The sequence below is a fragment of the Oryctolagus cuniculus genome, chromosome X (assembly GCF_964237555.1).
Source record: "Oryctolagus cuniculus chromosome X, mOryCun1.1, whole genome shotgun sequence".
In the NCBI taxonomy this organism is placed as follows: domain Eukaryota; kingdom Metazoa; phylum Chordata; class Mammalia; order Lagomorpha; family Leporidae; genus Oryctolagus; species Oryctolagus cuniculus.
In genome coordinates, this window is record NC_091453.1 from 24909741 (window position 1) to 24928067 (window position 18327).

Sequence of the window (18327 nt, forward strand, 5' to 3'; positions counted from 1 at the left end):
CCAACTATGGAGCAAACTATTTCATAAGCCCTTGTGTTCTTCATCATCGGGGCTATTCTAGAAGAAGCTGGATAGGCATCAGGACAGGGGTGCTGTTGAAAGGATTCTGGCTTTTTTTTTTTTTGACAGGCAGAGTTAGACAGTGAGAGAGAGAGAGACAGAGAGAAAGGTCTTCCTTTTTCTGTTGGTTCACCCCCAAGTGGCCACTACAGCAGGTGCATTACGGCCAGCGCGCTGTGCCGATCCGAAGCCAGAAGCCAGGTGCTTCCTCCTGGTCTCCCATGCCGGTCCAGGGCCCAAGCACTTGGGCCATCCTCCACTGCCTTCCCGGGACACAGCAGAGAGCTGGACTGGAAGAGGGGCAACCGGGACAGAATCTGGCGCCCCAACCGGGACTAGAACCCGGGGTGCCGGCGCCGCAGGCGGAGGATTAGCCAAGTGAGCCGCGGCACCGGCCAGGATTCTGGCTTTAAGAAAATGTCAGACAATATAATTTCTGGAGCTTCCTTCAACTATAAGATTTGATGATTTGTATCTTAATTTTATATTAATTTACATTTTAAAAAATTTTCCAAAATGGAAGTTTATTATTCTCATAATTGGAGAAAGTTTATTGTTTACATAAATGCAGAGATTATTTTAATTTTATTTTTTATTTTATTTATTCAAGAGACAGAGAGAGAGAGACAGACAGAGCTGTTACCCACTGGTTTGGTTCCCAAATTGCCTGCAATGGCCAGGTCTGGGCCAGGCTGAAGCTGGGAGATGGGAACTCAGTCTGGGTCTCCTATGTGGGTGATAGGGATCCAGCTATTTGAGCCATCACTACTACCTCCTAGGGTCTGCATTGCCAGAAAGCTGCAATTGAGAGCTGGAAACCGAACCCGGGCCCTTCAATGTGAGATACAGGTGTCTTAATCGGCCTCTTAACTGCCAGGCCACAGGCCCACTCCAGGTTTACCTTAACAACCATTGATCTCCTTTGAGTATCAACACAACCTTTCATTATATGTATCAAAGGAACAGTTTTGTTGTTGTATAGATGCCAATTGTTTGCTTTAGATTGGCTGCATGTAAAAGTGGCTTAAACAACGGAGAAACATATGGCTTTTCATGGAAAAGAAGTTTGGATGTGGGCAGTCAGTGATAGTATGATGACTTCCCACGTCAGCACTCCTTTATCTTGTTTAGCTGCATGTGGCTTCCACTCCCAAGGTCACTCATTTCCTAGTCCAAAATGACCACTGAATGTAAACATTACATGTGTGTTCTGGGTAGCAGAAAAGAGGAAGGGAACACTCGTCCTCCTTCATTTGAAGATCTTCCCAGAAATTCCAGATATCACCTCTTTTTGGGGGGGGGGAGAGGGAGGGTTTCTTTTTTTCCAACCTCATCTTACCTTTATTTATTTATTTATTTTAGAAAATTTTTAGTTAATAAATATAAATTTTGAAATTACAACTTTTGGATTATAGCGGTTTTTCTCCCCATAACCACCCTCCCACCCGCAAACCATCCCATCTCCTACTCCCTCATCCATCCCATTCTTCATTAAGACTCATTTTTAATTATCTTTATATACAGAAGATCAACTCTATACTAAGTAAAGATTTCAACAGTTTGCACCCACACAGACACACAAAGTATAAAAAACTGTTGAAGACTATTTTTACCGTTAATTCTCATAGCACAACACATTAAGGACAGAGGTCCTACATTGGGAGTAAGTGCACAGTGACTCCAGTTGTTGATTTAACAATTGACACTCCTATTTATGACATCAGTGATCACCCGAGGCTCTTGTCGTGAGCTGCCAAGGATAAGGAAGCATTCTGAATTCACAAACTCTGACCTTATTTAGACAAGGCCATAATCAAAGTGGAAGTTCTCTCCTCCCTTCAGAGAAAGGTACCTCCTTCTTTGATGGCCCGTTCTTTCCACTGGGATCTCACTCACAGAGATCTTTCATTTAGGTCATTTTTTTTTTTTTTTTTTTGCCACGGTGTCTTGGCTTTCCATGCCTGATACTCTCATGGGCTTTTTAGCCAGATCCGAATGCCTTAAGGGCTGATTCTGAGGCCAGAGCAGACACCACCTTTTAAAAATGGAGACAATTTAGCCACAAGGCCGTACTTAACTGAGAGGAATTCTGGTGGGCCAGAGTAGGGGTGGGAATCAAGGTTTTGTTTCTAGTGAAGAAGAGAATGGATTTAGGGAGGCTAATGGCTGCCTCTTACATCTGTTGACTATGGATAAGCATAACACATAAACTTTAAATGTCACTAGCTACAGCTTCTTCTTCTTCTTTTTTTTTTTTGCTACAGTTTTCTTTAGTCACTACCTATAGCTCTTAGTTTCAGGAACTTTCTACCAGGCTCCATTTATTTAGATCAGTTAACAATTATTTACTAAAAATCTGCTTTTTGCATCCTTTTTTTCTCTTGTAAAATTGATCTGCACCTTCCCCATGAAGTGGTAGTGAGTATTAATTGAGGTGTTAATACATATAAAGCACTTGGAAGAGTATCTGATATATATTAAGTGCTCAATGCATGTTAACTGTGAATGAATTATGTATTAATATTACTGTTTGGGCAAGAAAGATGGAAAAAGTCCTTATGAGAAAGGGAAAGAGAGAGAGGGAGAGAGGGAGAGGGAGAGAGAGAGAGAGAGAGAAGGGAATATGTTTGAAAGACCTAATGCTTTATTTGTCATGATGACATCTTAATTTTCTTCCTGAGCACTCACATAATTTGGTTATCATCTCCCAGAGAGGCCAACTGCTTGCCTAAACCATCTCAGGATGGAAAAGATCTTTGTGATTCTTAAAAGTTTCAGGGGTAAGGCTACATGCTCCCCTAATTTTTTTTTCATGCTCATTTGTGGAACTATTGATATTAGCATTTTTAGGGCCAAAGCTCATAAAATAAATTTTTCCCTTAGTTTAATATTATGGTACCTACTTAACATTGCATCCATTGAGTGAACAACAACACAGGTATGAATGAGAATGGATAATCTATTAGAACAGATATTGCCTGCTATTTTTTTTTGAGAGGGGAAGTCTTTCCTAGCACCGTATTCTATTTTATGCAGTACATTTGCTAGGAGAATTCAAAAGAAGAGATAGGGCCCATTGTCCTTCATTCCAGCAGTATTGAAGGCCCAATTTCATCTTTTGAGGCTCTTAAGGAGCATACTACATAAAAAGGAATGGACTGCTTGCTATTCAGCCATAGCTGGAATAGCAATACCAATCATTATACTGTTATCTATTTGAAAAATGTGGATTTTACTTGGAGATGGTATTTATTGAAGCCTGCAAGAAATCCGTTTTCTGTCTACCTGGCAAGAGCAATTTGAAAGGGAAAATTCAAGCTCAGAAATCCAGTTGAAATTTGACCTTCTCTATATTGCAATGGATTTTGGAATGATGATATATGCAGGAGTGGGGGTGGGGGTGTCCCTTGGCTTCCAATCCTGTGCTGTGTTTATCTCCTGCTGCACAATAGGGCAATCTAAGGGAAACCTTCGCAAGCTTTATTAAAATGGGGAGGGCGTGGGATGCTGAGCCTGTTGCACTTAAAATGCGCTTTGAAGCATCATGGAAATTTTGCAAAAGACTTTTTATGTAGTAACAATTCTATTGATAGAGTCAATGAGAGTTTTGTCTGTGCAAGAACTGCAGGATGGGACCCCAAGTCACATGCCTTCAAAATTATTCTTCCTTTGTTGGATATCACAAAGGATATTTTCCCATGAAAACAAGATCCTTTGTCTCTTATGAATTCGTTCTAATTGTGAAGCAGGCTGATAGGGTTACTGCATGTCCTTCTCATACTGGCAGGTGGCCTGAGGGAGCTGGGGAAACGGGCTCAATCATCTATTAAGGCTTTCGCTGGTCGTAATGTCAGTCACTTCTCATCTACAACCATAGTCCTTGATGTTCATTTCTGAAGGAGATGACGGTGACATCACAGACACTGATTTGTTCCTGTTTGACTTTCAAAGATAACAGGTAAGATATCTTTGCCTTTCTAGTTTTCCTAATTTTTTGCAAATGTATCTGACTAACAAAGAAAAACACAAACCATAGACAGGTTGTGAAAGTGGAGATAAATTATAGAATCAATTTTCAAATGAACTTATTAAATCTTTCACCGGTCTTACTAGGTTCTGTGCAGAAAATAAAACAGATACAATTCCCTCCTTTTGAGGACTGACAGTTAAGCCAGCCACTGTGCTATGGGACAGCAATCACCAGCAATTTGGCAAACACTCATGTAAATAGTCTATAGAAGATCCGTGGTAAATACTGACAATTCAGGACAGGTAAGGTCTAGGCTCAATGCTCTGGAAACTCATGCAAAAAATGCCATGTAATGATTTGCCCAAGCCACAGTCAAAAGATCAAATGAATGGTGCAATAGGATCTCAGGTAAAAAGAAATTCAGCATATAAACACAAAAGACTACAGTAAAAAGTCCACAATATGTTAAGGTGGGGTAAGAAATATATAGACTTTTTATCACTTCTTGGCCTTTTGGCTAAGATCAAGTGTAGAAATATATAGACTTTAAAAAATCTTCTGTGTGATCTATTGTGGAAAGCTTTGGGCAGGCTTTTTACACTCCAGTTTTTAAGAAGCCCAATGATACAGAAAGAAGGGAGAGAATACAGGCTGTGCTCTGTTACAAGAAAGGGAATGGGAGTGTGGACTTCTCTAAACACTAACACGAATACTAATCTGTGGATGGTGCCTGCACACCCACGCACACACACAACTGCCTCACCAGCAAACCTCCAAAGAGCACCTTTGTGGAGCGAAGGAGGGTGAACTGAGAAATCTCATCCACTTTGTGTGTTTTTCTCTTGAGACCATCTATTGTGTCTTTGGTTTGCTGATTATCACTTTGATATAATTTCATGCATCTTAGAATCTGGCTGGCCCCTGAGGTCCAACATATCTCATCCATAGTGGTTGTTAGGCAATAGTGAGGGGCAGGATATGGTTGCAGGCAAAGGTGAATGGAGAGTCTCATACATGGACAATACATGTTACCACCTTTGGATCAAGAAAAGAGGACTTGATGGTAGGTGGGCTGAGAGTTGTTTTCTTGGTTGGAAAGGGATGTATTTTCTCCATTTCTGGGGGGAATAAGGAAGGAATCCTTGGTTAACAGAGATGAGTGAGGGAAAGAAGTGTTCTTGACCCAAGAATGGGATCAGGTGGACCAAAGGGTCAAGGACTACAGGGGCATTTGGACGTCATTGAGTCTGGTTTGATTGCAGGCTACTCAAGGATAGGGATACCCAGTCGTGCGGGGGAAGCAGATGGTGCTGATCTGGGACCTGACATAATGGCACAATGATCTTAGCCTTGAATCAGAAACAGGGATACATGGTCTGACAAGAGACTATATCCAAAGAAGATTAGAAAAGAAACAGGCAGTGTAGGCAGGGCATATGGTTTTAGTAATAATGTTGATGAAATTACCAGAGAATGATTATATTAAAAATAAGGCTTCTAGCAAAGTCTTGATGCAGAGAGAGAGAGAGAGAGAGAGAGAGAGAGAGAAAACTTGCTTTTTATCTATCAAGCAGCTTCTACAGGAGACTTTCAAGGTCTTTGGATTGCATTAGCTGCTTATTATACTGTTTCATCAAACTTCAGAAGACCCTGGGTGTACACTAACCTATAAATACACAAAAGCCAAATCCAGTCATTGGTACAGTGAAAAGAAGGTTTTCTCTTTCATGTGATGTTTTGAAGAGGGTGTTAACAAACTCAAATGATTCTCGCATGTAGCCCTGCATTATAAAGGGACTTCCATGTGAAATAGGATCTTTAAGCGCTTTCCTCTCCTATGCCTCTTCTCTCCCTTTTCCTGACCCCAACTCTAAACATCTTTAAGGAAAGCACTTAGAGAAATATCAAATCAAGGTAGCCCGGGGGAAAAGTCTGTCTTGACAAAGCTGCAGGCGCTAAGTTAGCCAGAGCCTCACGGAAAGAGCTCTTACTGCCTTAAGTGTCTAAGGATTTCGCTCTGGACCATTTGTTTGAAAACTTCCTTGCCATAACTGTGATGTGTCTGCTTTGTGTTGTCTGAGCGCAGCTGTACCTGACCCTTGTTTTGTCACCTGTCAGAGGCGCGGGCTAGCAGATACATCTTCCTAGTTTTAGCTATTTGGATTAGTGTTGTCATAAGTGGACTAATATGGATTTCATAAAAGACAGAACTCCACAGACTTAATCAAGGCCCCAAATCTCAGTAGGTCAAATCTACTGCAATTATTCATGAGACCTCCACTGACTGCAAAGCCTGACCCTCAATGGCATAGCCACCAGATAGGCAGAGGATAGCAGCCCTTTCATAGACATGTCCCTAGTAGTGAGTGTCACAGAATAGGTCCTCAATACTGGCTAACTAGATATACTGCTATTGAAAGTCTTTTTGAATGTACAATCTTGCAAACTTCCTGGTTGCTGTGACAGTGAAGATTTTGCAAAAAGGATTATTTTTTAGATTTATTCATTTATTTGAGAAGTAGAGTTACAGGCAGGGAGACGGTGAGACAGAGAGGTATTCCATCTGGTGGTTCACTCCCCAAGTGGCCACAACAGCAGGAGCTGGGACCATCTGAAACCAGGAGTCAGGAGCTTCTTCCTGCTCTCCCGCATGGGTGGCGGGGGCCCAAGCACTTTGGCTGTCTCCAACTGCTTTCCCAGTCCATAACAGAGAGCTGGATTGGAAGTGGAGCAACCAGGTCTTGAACCAGCACCCATATGGGATGTTGGCACTGTAAGCGGCATTTTAACCCACTGTGCCACAGTGCCAGCCCTGCAGAAAGGATTTAACAACTTAGCTGGTAGACCAGTGAGAGCCAGAACTTTCAGTGGTGGGCTAGGGCCAAAGCATACCTGTTCTCATGTACCATTTGTTACGTTTTGAGAGTAGCTTGAGATTGGCAATGATGGAAGTATTTACATAACAAAAATCAGCAAATGCTACAAATCAGGTTGGTTGGTTTGTTTTTTCCTCTCACAAAGATTTGGTTGTTAAACATTTACCAGCACACCAGTGGCTTGACTTCCTTCATGGAAATGACTAACCTAATTAAAAGGCTACAGAAATGACACAGATGAATATCTTAGGCACTATTCTGAGTGACAAGGATCAGAGATAAAATGTCACACACTGTATGATTCCATTTGTAAAACTTCTAGAACTGGCAAGCTAATTTATGGTGAAAACAATTTAGATGGGTGGCCTCCGGATGGGGGAGGTATAATTTTTTGCGGTAATGAAAATATTCCCTATTTTAATGTGGGGATGAGTTACATAGGTACATGTACTTGTCAAAAACTTATTGAATAGCACACTTAAAATATGTGCAACTTAACTGTATGCAAACAAATACTGAGCTCTACTTGGTAGGTTTGTTTTATGTAACTGTAAGGGTTAGGAATTTTGAAACTATTTGTGTATACTAGATTTGAGCAAAAGAGTAAATATGTTAAGAATCATATAAGTCAGTTTTCTCACTGTGGGAGGAAAAAGTTCCCCAGGTGGGGAATCCCAGGATAGAATGCAGACTGTAATAAAATAACTTAACTCTTTTTTAAAAGATTTATTTATTTATTTGAAAGTCAGAGTTACACAGAGTGAGGAGAGGCAGAGGGAGGGAGGGAGGGAGGGAGGGAGAGAGAGAGAGAGAGAGAGAGAGGTCTTCCATCCGATGGTTCACTACCCCAAATGGTCACAACAGCTGGAACTGTGCCGATCAGAAGCCAGGAGCCAGGAGCTTCTTCTGGATCTCCCACGCAGGTACAAGGGCCCAAGGACTTGGGCCATCTTCTCCTGCTTTCCCAGGCCATAGCAGAGAGCTGGATTGGAAGTGGAGCAGCCGGGTCTTGAACCGGTGCCCATATGGGATGCCGGCACTGCAGGCCAGGACATTAACCTGCTGCGCCACAGCGCCAGCCCAAGAACTTAACTCTTAACAGAGGAATGAACCAACCTCACTGAAAGGGATAGGGGATTGTTGATGGAAGTGGCTCAGGAGATGACTGGATTCCATAAGACCAAAGGCAAGAGGAACTGCACAGAAGTAGTGCGCTAGGTTAACAATTCTGATTCTGGTAAATGACTACACTGGAATTGAACAATTTAGTAAATGGATGGTGGATAGTGGAAGCCAAGTTTCTCATTGGTGGAGTGGGAATAGACAGGTAAGCAAAGGGAGGGGCCTAGAATGGATTAGAATTGGAGAAAACAGTATGAACTCATGTTTAGCTGAACTTACATACAGATGATTGCGTATAGAACTATTTATAGACATGCACCTATATACAGGTTAGTATACATTAAATTTCTTTGCCCTGTTGGCTATGAGGGGCTAGAAGCAATGACATTTCAGTAGCAAAAACATAACTTAATGCCAAGATCTTGGTTTCTCAATGCAATAATTCAATAAAATAAAATGTAGCAAATGGTTCATCCTAGGACTGGGGCAGGAAATATACAAGATGAGATTAGAGCATCTTGTAGAGCCAAAAAGTAATGAAATGCTAAAAACGAACATTGATGGAACTATGCTAAGGGGATATAGGGTCAATTGGAAAAGTTGCCAATGGCCAAAGCCGGAAAAACTTGAGCAACAAAATTAAGTAATATTGATTTGAACCATAAGTATAAAATAAGTATCTATGAGTCTATACCGATATAAATAAATAATTATATAAATAAATGGGAGAGGAGGGACAAGTATCCAGTGCAGATTTCCAAATATTTTATGTAGGTGCTCTGCCCTTGGGGAGGTGGAGCATAAGCCTCCACTCCATAAGTGTGGGCTCTGCATAGTGTCTTCTTTCCACAGAGTACAACATGGAAACAGGGGATGATAGTAGCTTTACAGTGAAGAAACCTGACAAACACTACCTCAGCAAGCTGGTCAAGGTCAACACCGACAGTAATCAGTCATGTTGACAGCATGTACTCTTGATGGGAAGAATGGCATTTTATTTTTGTGATCTTCCAAAAACATATAACCCCACTCTGACTGTGGAAAAAAAAAAACATCAGACAGAGGCATTCTACAAAACATCTGACTGGAAGCCCTCAAAAACTGCCAAGGTTCCAAAAGACAAGGAAAGGCTGAGAAACTATCACAGTCAAGCAAAAACTAAGGAGTCGTGATGACTGAATGTAATGTGGTATTCTGGATGGGATCCTGAAACAGAAAAGGGAATCTGAATAAAGTATGAACTCTGATGAACAATAATGAATCACCATTGGCTCATTAATTGTAACCACACCGATGTCTCATACTAATGCAAGATGTGAGTAATAGGGGGAATGGGAAGTGGGATGTATGGGAACTCTGTACTATCTGTAACTCAATAGCTACAATTGTTTTGGTAAATCTAAAATATTTGTTTAATAAAACCTAAAGTCTTAAAAAATAAAAACCTCAAAGCCCTTAGATACAAATTGCTGGCAGTCAGCAGCCTAGGTAATGTTAAAAGGATATGGGTATGTATGTGCACCACCTAAAATCTGCAGATATGAATGAGCAGGACAATTCTAGGTGGTTATCTGGGGGATTTTGAAAGTTCCCCTGTGGTGCAGTGCCAGCAGAGTGGGCCCTTGTTAGAGCCTGCTCAGAGGCTGCAGGAGGACAGGGTGTTCCACCAGACCACCTAGACCACCTGGGGCAGGGATTAGGGTGCCGACCTGTGTTGCGCTATGCTGATCTAGAAGGCAGAGCAGCCTGCCTGTGTGTATAGGCCAATCCTAGTTCCTAGGAAACATAACATGTTGTTACCCTCTCTGGTTACTTTTGGGGTCCTGCTTTCTGGGTTACTTTTGTGGGGTGGGGGTGTTTTTTCAGGATCCAGTTTGGACATGAGCCAAGAAGTTCTACTTTAAGAATTTCATTGTAATCTTGCCATATGACATGATCTGGCTATTGCAGCTGAGAAAGTCCCCAAAGTGCAGAACGGAGGATAGCATCTCTTCTCTGCAGCTCATCACCCAGCTGTGGATGCCATCTGTAAAGTGTGAATACCTAAACAAGCGCTGGTGGTGCTGAGGTTTTAGTTTCTAGGCAAATCATGACTAATGAGAATCTCTGAACTCTGCAGGTCGAGAGCGAGGGGCATAGATGACTCTGTTCATGTCTATCTAGTATGCTTTGGTTAAAAGATTGATGGAATAATTCTCTACCCACGATTCCCAAGAAACAAGCTAACCAACCTCAACCTGGTCAGTGTGCCTCACAGCAGCCACGGTGAGCACAAGGTCTAGTCCATGTTCCAGGGTATGAGCCATGGATGGTCACTAGCCAACAACTTGAGAGTGGTATAGTACTTGAAGATTTTTCTGCTTTCCCTTTGGTTTTTTGGAATTGGGAGCCTGTTGATTCGAAGCCAGAAGACGAGGTCTTGGATAGCAATTAGTATAGGCCAAGAATTCTATCTCTTTTCCACATTGGTTTTGGGAAAATACTATGAGTTATGTGCTTGACCTGCACAGAGCAGCATAAAACTGGAATAATTGAGATGGCAACAACAGGATTATTATGGGCACTCGTACTTTCTGTCTTGACCAGCAGGGTCCCTTCACCAACAGAACTAGAGAAAGGGGCCTTGGAAAAAGAAAATTTCTCTCTGATTTTTTTGGCCTAGCAGATATCAATAAAACTTCATTCCTAACAGACTTTGCTGTGGGCTTTCATATCCACAGAAGTAAGCCAGAAGAGGAGTTGATAAGGGATGCCAGGCTCTGTACCTATTGATCTAAGATTGGGATTTACTGCTGCCTGGGAAGTTCTACCCAATTTCAGCCTCTGCAGTGTACCCAGCAGAGGGAATGATAAATAACACCATGCCATTGGGGCTGTCACTTTAGAGAGTGGCATGAATGATGGTAAAAGACAAACACAAATTCCAGAAAAACTTGGATTGGCTTTCCTGTCAACACTACTGAAATGGGAGATGGGAAACTATTGATAGAAAGCACTGAGTGTCCCTGGTGCAGTGTTATATAACAATGACTATGCTGTGCAAAGATACATTTCACTGTATCTGGAGAAACAGGAATACGTCCTCCCATGGAGCCCGCTTTTAGAAAAGATTCTTGGACTTTCCTTCCAAGGTAAACTAGAGAAGAGAGAAAATGGAATTTGAAAAACTTCAAGAAAGTTTATGTCACTACCAGAAACTAAGATTTTGGGGAATTCTCTGAGGGCTCTGTTCTCCTGGAAAGTGATGACTTTGTTCAGGCTTTGACAAAGTGGCTGGGTGACTTGATTATTTGCTTTCCCTATTGCCTGATGTGGTTAGCGATACTAAATTTTCTTCAGGACAATTAATGAGTCATAGAAGTAGAAAAGCCAAAGGTACTTCAACACAGGGTACTAAAGCTTTCTTCTTATTAAGTGAATTAATGTGTGTAAAGAGCTTAGAATAGAGAGTGGAGGCTCACTCATTAAAGCGTACATTTCTTCTTTCTTCCTTACCTTACTTTCTCCATTCTTCCAATTGTGCTTCCTGGGGTCACCTGCCCTACGAAGTGCCTGAAGTTAAGTCTTTTCTCAGGACCAATGTTTTGGGTATCCATACCTAAGAAAAGCATGGCTGGTATTAAATATGCTACAGCATGGGAAGTTGAGCCGTAAAATGCGGTGGCATGAAAAATCATTATGTATGGCTATACAATGATTTATCATGTGAGGTCAAATGGATACCTGCAGATTTTTGGACCATTTATAGGGAATGGTCACAAATTATTGACGTAACAAATGGTTTCTTTTAAAGATGGTTATTATAGCCAGAAACTAGGAGAAAAATACTAGTACTATATATATTTAGTTATATATATATAGTAGGGTGGGTGGGTGACTACATGTAACACATACAGCAACTCCTGAGCTCACGGGGCCATAAATTGTATTTTGTTTTGATATGGACAGCAAGACACGTGCAATATGCATCCACAGTGGCCTGCACAACTGTATTTGCTGCACAAAGAATAAAAAACAAAAATAAAAGCCGTTCAAGGTTTTTAGTTCAGTATAAATTCATTCCTCTAAAGGAAAACGCCATCCCAAACATTTTTTACTTGCAAAACAATCTTCAAGCTATACAGCAATTTATTTCACATGACATTTACAGAAAATCAACAGAAGTAGCTTTTATAATGTGTGAATCCACAAATCACGTTTCCCTGCTATGGTTCTGCATTGAAATCTCTAGAGGTCTCTTCTGGTGCTGCCCCTGGGAGAGGGCCTTTAGAGATGATTGTTTCTGTTCACATAAGTATTCTTTTCTCAATGGAAAATTTGTATTATTCCCTACTGGGGCACCACGGTTTTCTCCATGCCCAGGCCCACAAAGATAGTCATTGACAAGCATTGCTACATTCTGTCTTAATGCTTTCATTGTCTCCAACATTTCATATGGTGTTTTACTTGAAATAAACAAAATTGGAAAAATGAAATTCAAAAAAGGAAAACTGAAGAAGTGGATCCCGTATTAATGGAATGGAATGTAACTGATATAAAAATCATTTTAAGCGCAGGTGTTCAGCCTAGCAGTTTCGATGGCACTTGGGATGCCAGCATCTCCTCGCAGAATGCCTGGGTTTGAGTCCTGGCTCTGCTTCCCATTCCAGCTTCCTCAGGATGTGCACATAGCAGGTAACAGCTCCTTACTTGGGTCCCTGCCATCCATGTGGATGTCCTGAATTAAATTCCAGAGTCCTGGGTGTTGTAGGCATTTGGGGGAGTGAACCAGTGGATGGGGAAACTGTTTCTGTCTCTGTCTCTTTCTGGCTTTCCATGATGCAAATAAATAAATAAAAATTAAAAAATAATTAAACATAGAAATATGCATGAGTAAATGAATTTATAACAGAAGGCAGTGAACTTTTATGACAGCCTTAGCACCTAACCTTAACATATCACACTTTTGGATGACCCTTTTCCCCCTTGCACTCCTTCCCTTCCACACTCGGCGGGTGGGTTCTTTAGGGATACACACACACACACACACACACAGATCTTTCTACCTACTGGTTCACTCCTCAAATGGCCACAACAGCCAGGTCTCAGTCAGGCTGAAGCCAGGAGCCTGAAACTCCATCTAGGTCTCCCACATGGGAGCCATCATCTGCTGCCCACCTCTACCCCCCCCATCCCCGCCCAGGGTGTGTATTATCAAGAAGCTGAGCTAGAAGCAGGGCAGTAGCGACTTGAACTGGCACTCATGTATGGGATGCTGGTGTCACAGGCTGTGGCTTAACCTGCTGCATCACAGAGCTGGCCCCCCAAGGGTGGGTTTCTTAATGTCAACTGAGCTCAGGGGTAGTGTGGGCTCCCACTTAGGGATGCATAAACACAGCATCCACTCTCCAGGCTGGGCTAGTGCTATTTACCATTTCATGATGGTCAACAGAAGACAGATGGTTAGCAATAATTTTCTCACGGCTTGTTCAGAAACAATCAGTTGAATGAAAATTCAAATTTATTAAAACATTTTTCCTAATTGAGCTTTTATCTCTAATCAGAAGGACTTACAGGTTTTGAGCAAGGACACAGCGGTTGCTAAAATGAGAATAAAATGAAATGTAATACAATGGCAAGGTTTTAAATGTGTAAGGTGGTGTCAGAAAGGCAGGAAATCCGCCGGTAGCAATGCAATCAAAGTGAACACACGATTAAGGTGTGATGGGCATAGCTTGTCTACCATAAGCCAAGCATGTGGATAATGGTCAGAAAGAAAGCACCACCCAAAGACAGATTTTTTTATTGAGCGTCCACTCTCCCAAAGAAGACAAGGTTCTTGCTAGATCCTCTTCCATGAGCTAACCGTTCTGTTGCTATTAACCAAACAGCCTTTAACACACAAAGCCCCAGGGTACAAGTGAGCTTCAGGTTCATTTTGAAGAGTTCCACTGCATGGACTACAGGGGAACTTTCAAACTCAAGTGACAGGAAACAATGTTTCTTGATAACCACAATGCCCTCATGAGGGTGGGTCTCATTACATAAGGACTTCTTTTATTATTATTATTGAAGAAACATTCACATTAAAAAAATCACTGTCCAGGGGCTGGCATTGTGGCACAGGGAGTTAAGCCACTGTTTGCGGCACTGGCATCCCATATCAGAGTTGCCATCCAATCCAGTTCCCTGCTAATGCAACTGGGAAGGCAGTGGATGATGGCCTAGACGTTTGGGTCCCTGCCACCTAAGTGGGAGACTTGAATAGAGTTCCTTTCTCCTGGCTCCTTGGACCCAGCCTTGACTGTTGCAACTATTTTGGGAGTGGACCAGAAGATAGAAGATCTCTTTCTCTCTCTGTCTTTCCATTTCTTTCTCTGTTTCTACTTTAGAGACAGAGACAGTCCCTGCTTTAGAATAAATAAATAATAAATAAGTCTTTTGAAAAATTTATTTATTTATTATTTTTAAAGATTTATTTATTTATTTATTTGAAAGGCAGAGTTACCGAGAGGCAGAAAGAGAGAGGTCTTCCATCCGTTGGTTCACTCCCCAGGTGGCTGGAGCTGTGCCGAGCCGGAGCCAGGAGCCAGGAGCCAGGAGCCAGGAGCCAGGAGCCAGGAGCTTCTTCCAGGTCTCCCACTCAGGCGCAGGAGCCCAAGAACTTGGGCCATCTTCTACTGCTTTCCCAGGACATAGCAGAGAGCTGGATCAGAAGTGGAGCAGCCGGGACTTGAACTAGCGCCCATATGGGATGCTGGCACTGTAGGCGGCGACTTTACCCACTATACCACAGCATTGGGCCTAAATAAGTGTTCAAAAACATAGTACCATCTTAAAAAATACACTGTGTTATAGGAGGAGTGACATCTAACGTTCAATAGTGCAGTAGGGTGACCATGGTTGACAACAATTAACTGAATATTTCAAAATAGCAAAGGGGAGCTTGAATGTTCTCAACACAAAGAATAATGAATGTCTGAGGTAATAGATGTGTCAGTCACTCTGATCTGATTACACATGGTAAACCTATATTGAAATGTCACATTGCACCTGATAGACATATGCAATTATTATATGCCAATTAAAAACAAAAATATGTTTTAAAAATTACGAACAATAAAATTCACCATGTTAAATCAAGCCTTCTTATGTTTTTGTGCCATATGTTCCATTGGCAATCTGGTAAAATAGGTAGATAGACCCCTTCCCAAAGTCATGCTTTTAAGTGCATAAAATAAAATATGGAAACTCACAAAGGAATCCAGTGAGCTTGACATTTTTTTAAAAAAATTATTTATTTATTTGAAAGGCAAAGGGAGGGGGGGAGAGAGACAGTGAGAGAGAGAAAAAATCTGCTAGTTTACTCCCTCATTGGCCGCAATGGCCAGAGCTGAGCTGATCCGAAGCCAGGAACCAGGAGCTTCTTCCCAGTCTCCCATGTGGGTGCAGGGGCCCAAGGACTTGGGCCATCTTCTACTGCTTTCTCAGGCCACAGCAGAGAGCTGGATCGGAAGTGGAGCGGCCAGGACTCGAACTAGTGCCCATATGGGATGCTTTGCCAGCTACACCACAGCACCAGCCCCAAGTTTGACATTTTGTTATCAAAAGTTTTAAGACTCAAATACGTGCAACAGTGGTGTCTGTGCTTCTTAATTAATACTTTAATAACAGTGTCTAGTAGTCACGACTAACAACTAGTGAGATTTTAAAGCAATGATGAACAAAGATGATATTTTGATGTTGCTGCAACAGCCATAAGATGAAGTGACAATGTCTTTGACGTCTCTTGGTCACAGGAATCTCAGGTACTGCCGTGGTCTGTTGATTTGTAATAGTAGGAAACACTAAATTTCAGTTAGAAGCTAGTAGTAGCAGATTAAGCTTTTCTATCTAACTTTATAGACTCCCTCAGCTCTTACCTCCAGATTAAGAATGCTTAATGAAATGCAAACACCTTTTTCTGTTTACATAACTTCAGAAGCAAATTCTTCTGCATAATGTAAGAAGGCAAAACAGTTGGAGCCGAGAGGGGCACTGTTTGGAAAGGAAAAGGTGAGTCCCGCTTAACCAGTGGCCGTGGGGCACTTTGTTTATTTTCATTTCTCTATTTTAATTTTGTTTGAAAGACACACACACACACACACACACACACACACACACAGAGGAATTTTCCATTCACTGATTCACTTCTCAAATGCCTACAACAGCCAGGGCCAGGCCAGACCAAAGCCAGGAGTCTCAAACTTAATCTGGGTGTCCTATGTGGGTTACAGGAACCCAAGTACTTGAATCCTTACCTGCTGCCTCCCAAAGGTGGATACTAGCAGGAAGCTGGATCAGAAGTGGAGCTGGAACTCAGTCTCAGGCAAGCCAATTTGGGATGCCAGCATCCCAAGGAATACTTTAAAGGCAGTGTGCTTACTCTAATCCAGCAAGTTATCTGTAGCAAGTGATGTCAAATATGTCTCTGTCTTTCTCTGAACTTTGCAGTCAAGTATAAGAGGCCTTCAAGGGGCCTGAGCTGTGGCATAGCGGGTAAAGCCGCCTGTAGTGCCAGCATCCCATATAGGTGCCGGTTCGAATCCTGGCTGTTCCACTTCCAATCCAGCTCTCTGCTGTGGCCCGGGAAGGCAGTGGAGGATGGCCCAAGGCCTTGGGCCCCTGCAAACGCAAGGGAGACCTGGAAGAAGCTCCTGGCTCCTGGTTTTGGATCCGCGCAGCTCCTGCCATTGCGGCCAATTGGGGAATGAACCAATGGATGGAAGACCTCTCTCTCTCTCTGCCCCCGCCCCCTGTGTAACTCTGACTTTCAAATAAATAAATAAATCTTTTAAAAAAAAAGAGGTCTTTGGGCCGGCACTGCGGTTCACTAGGCTAATCCTCTGCCTGCGGCGCTGGCACACCGGGTTCTAGTCTCGGTCGGGGTGCCGGATTCTGTCCCGGTTGCCCCTCTTCCAGGCCAGCTCTCTGCTGTGGCCCGGGAGTGCAGTGGAGGATGGCCCAAGTCCTTGGGCCCTGCACCGGCATGGGAGACCAGGAGAAGCACCTGGCTCCTGGCTTCGGATCAGCTCAGTGCGCCGGCCGCAGCGCGCTGGCCACAGTGGCCGTTGGGGAGTGAACCAACGGGAAAGGAAGACCTTTCTCTCTGTCTCTCTCTCTCTCACTGTCCACTCTGCCCGTCAAAAAAAAAAAAAAAAAAGAGAGAGATCTTCAAAAAAATACTTGGAAAATGTGTATTATGAAAAAGCTATGCAAGGATTTTACATTTGTTGGCACGAACAGGAATTTATTTTTAAATTCCATTTCCCTGTTAACTTTTTGAAGACATCTGGTGTTAACACATGAGTCTGTTAGTGAATGAGTGGCCTTTAAAGATGGGGCTGATTTATTCACTTGAGACGTGACGTCCATTGAAGACTCAGGCAAAAGCAGGAGCTCTGAGAATCTCAGGCTCATGGGAAGTCACTGAAGGCCTGGGGAGGACGTTGGACTTCTACTGCACTGAAAGCTAGGAGCTTGGGTTGACCCAGACCTCCAAGAAAGAGAGGACACAGCTGATACCCAGTTACACCTGGTTTACCAGGCTTGGGTATAACTACAGGCGATGTGAGACAGACCTAATGAGACCCGATGAGATGCAGTGGCCTTCCTCCCTCTCCAGCTAACCTCTGAATTCTGGGAGGATCTGTTTTCCAGTGGAATTGAGGGGGTGAAAACTAAGAGTCCAGCTAACTGGCGAGCATCATCATGCCTGTGCTGACCTTACACAGAAGTCACCGCTTACCTAAGCACTTAGATCACTCTAACTAACATTTGTTCACGGTTCCCTGTTCCAGATGTGGAAACACATGAATGCATGAGTTAGTGCACAAATCTCAGACGTGAATGGGTATAAGGGAAATGGTGGCACCACAAGCCCAACACTGAGAGCCTGAGTGAAGTGGTGAGGTCCAGAGGTCCAGAGCTCACGCCTTTTAGTCTGATCTGATTCTGATCTGCTACTTACCTCGAGGGAGTTCCTTCATCTCTGCAAGCAACAATCCCTTCTGTGTAAAATGGGGAAGACAGTTATACCTGATTCACAGGGCTTTTGTAAGGATCGAATCCAACAATGTGTGTGAAGTCTTTAGAGTGGTTTGTGGTGTTTAGGAGGTGTTTAATAATGTAGCTATTGTTTTGTTATATCAAGCACCCTTGCATAAAGGTAACTTATTCCCAGTTAAAAATAGTAAAAGGCTCAGAAAATTTGTACATAAAGATTTTAAACATTTACAGTAATTTCTTTTCTTCACTCCCTATCCATGTATTCTTACACCC

The 18327-nt window shown here is 42.5% G+C and overlaps 1 long non-coding RNA gene and 1 pseudogene across 6 annotated transcripts in view; both read left to right on the forward strand.

Annotated features, from left to right (window-relative positions):
- The first annotated feature begins 3830 nt into the window (after positions 1 to 3830).
- The window catches only part of LOC138843075 (uncharacterized), a 67142-nt gene continuing 52645 nt past the window's right edge, over positions 3831 to 18327 (forward strand). For 3 of the 6 annotated variants that reach the window (XR_011385619.1, XR_011385623.1, XR_007912008.2), the window contains exon 1: positions 3831 to 4018. This is a non-coding gene — a long non-coding RNA (uncharacterized lncRNA). The remainder of the gene's footprint in view (positions 4019 to 18327) is intronic. The other 3 variants (XR_011385622.1, XR_011385620.1, XR_011385621.1) reach the window with 2 other exon arrangements.
- Positions 4528 to 4657, forward strand: LOC127485092 (U2 spliceosomal RNA; annotated as a pseudogene).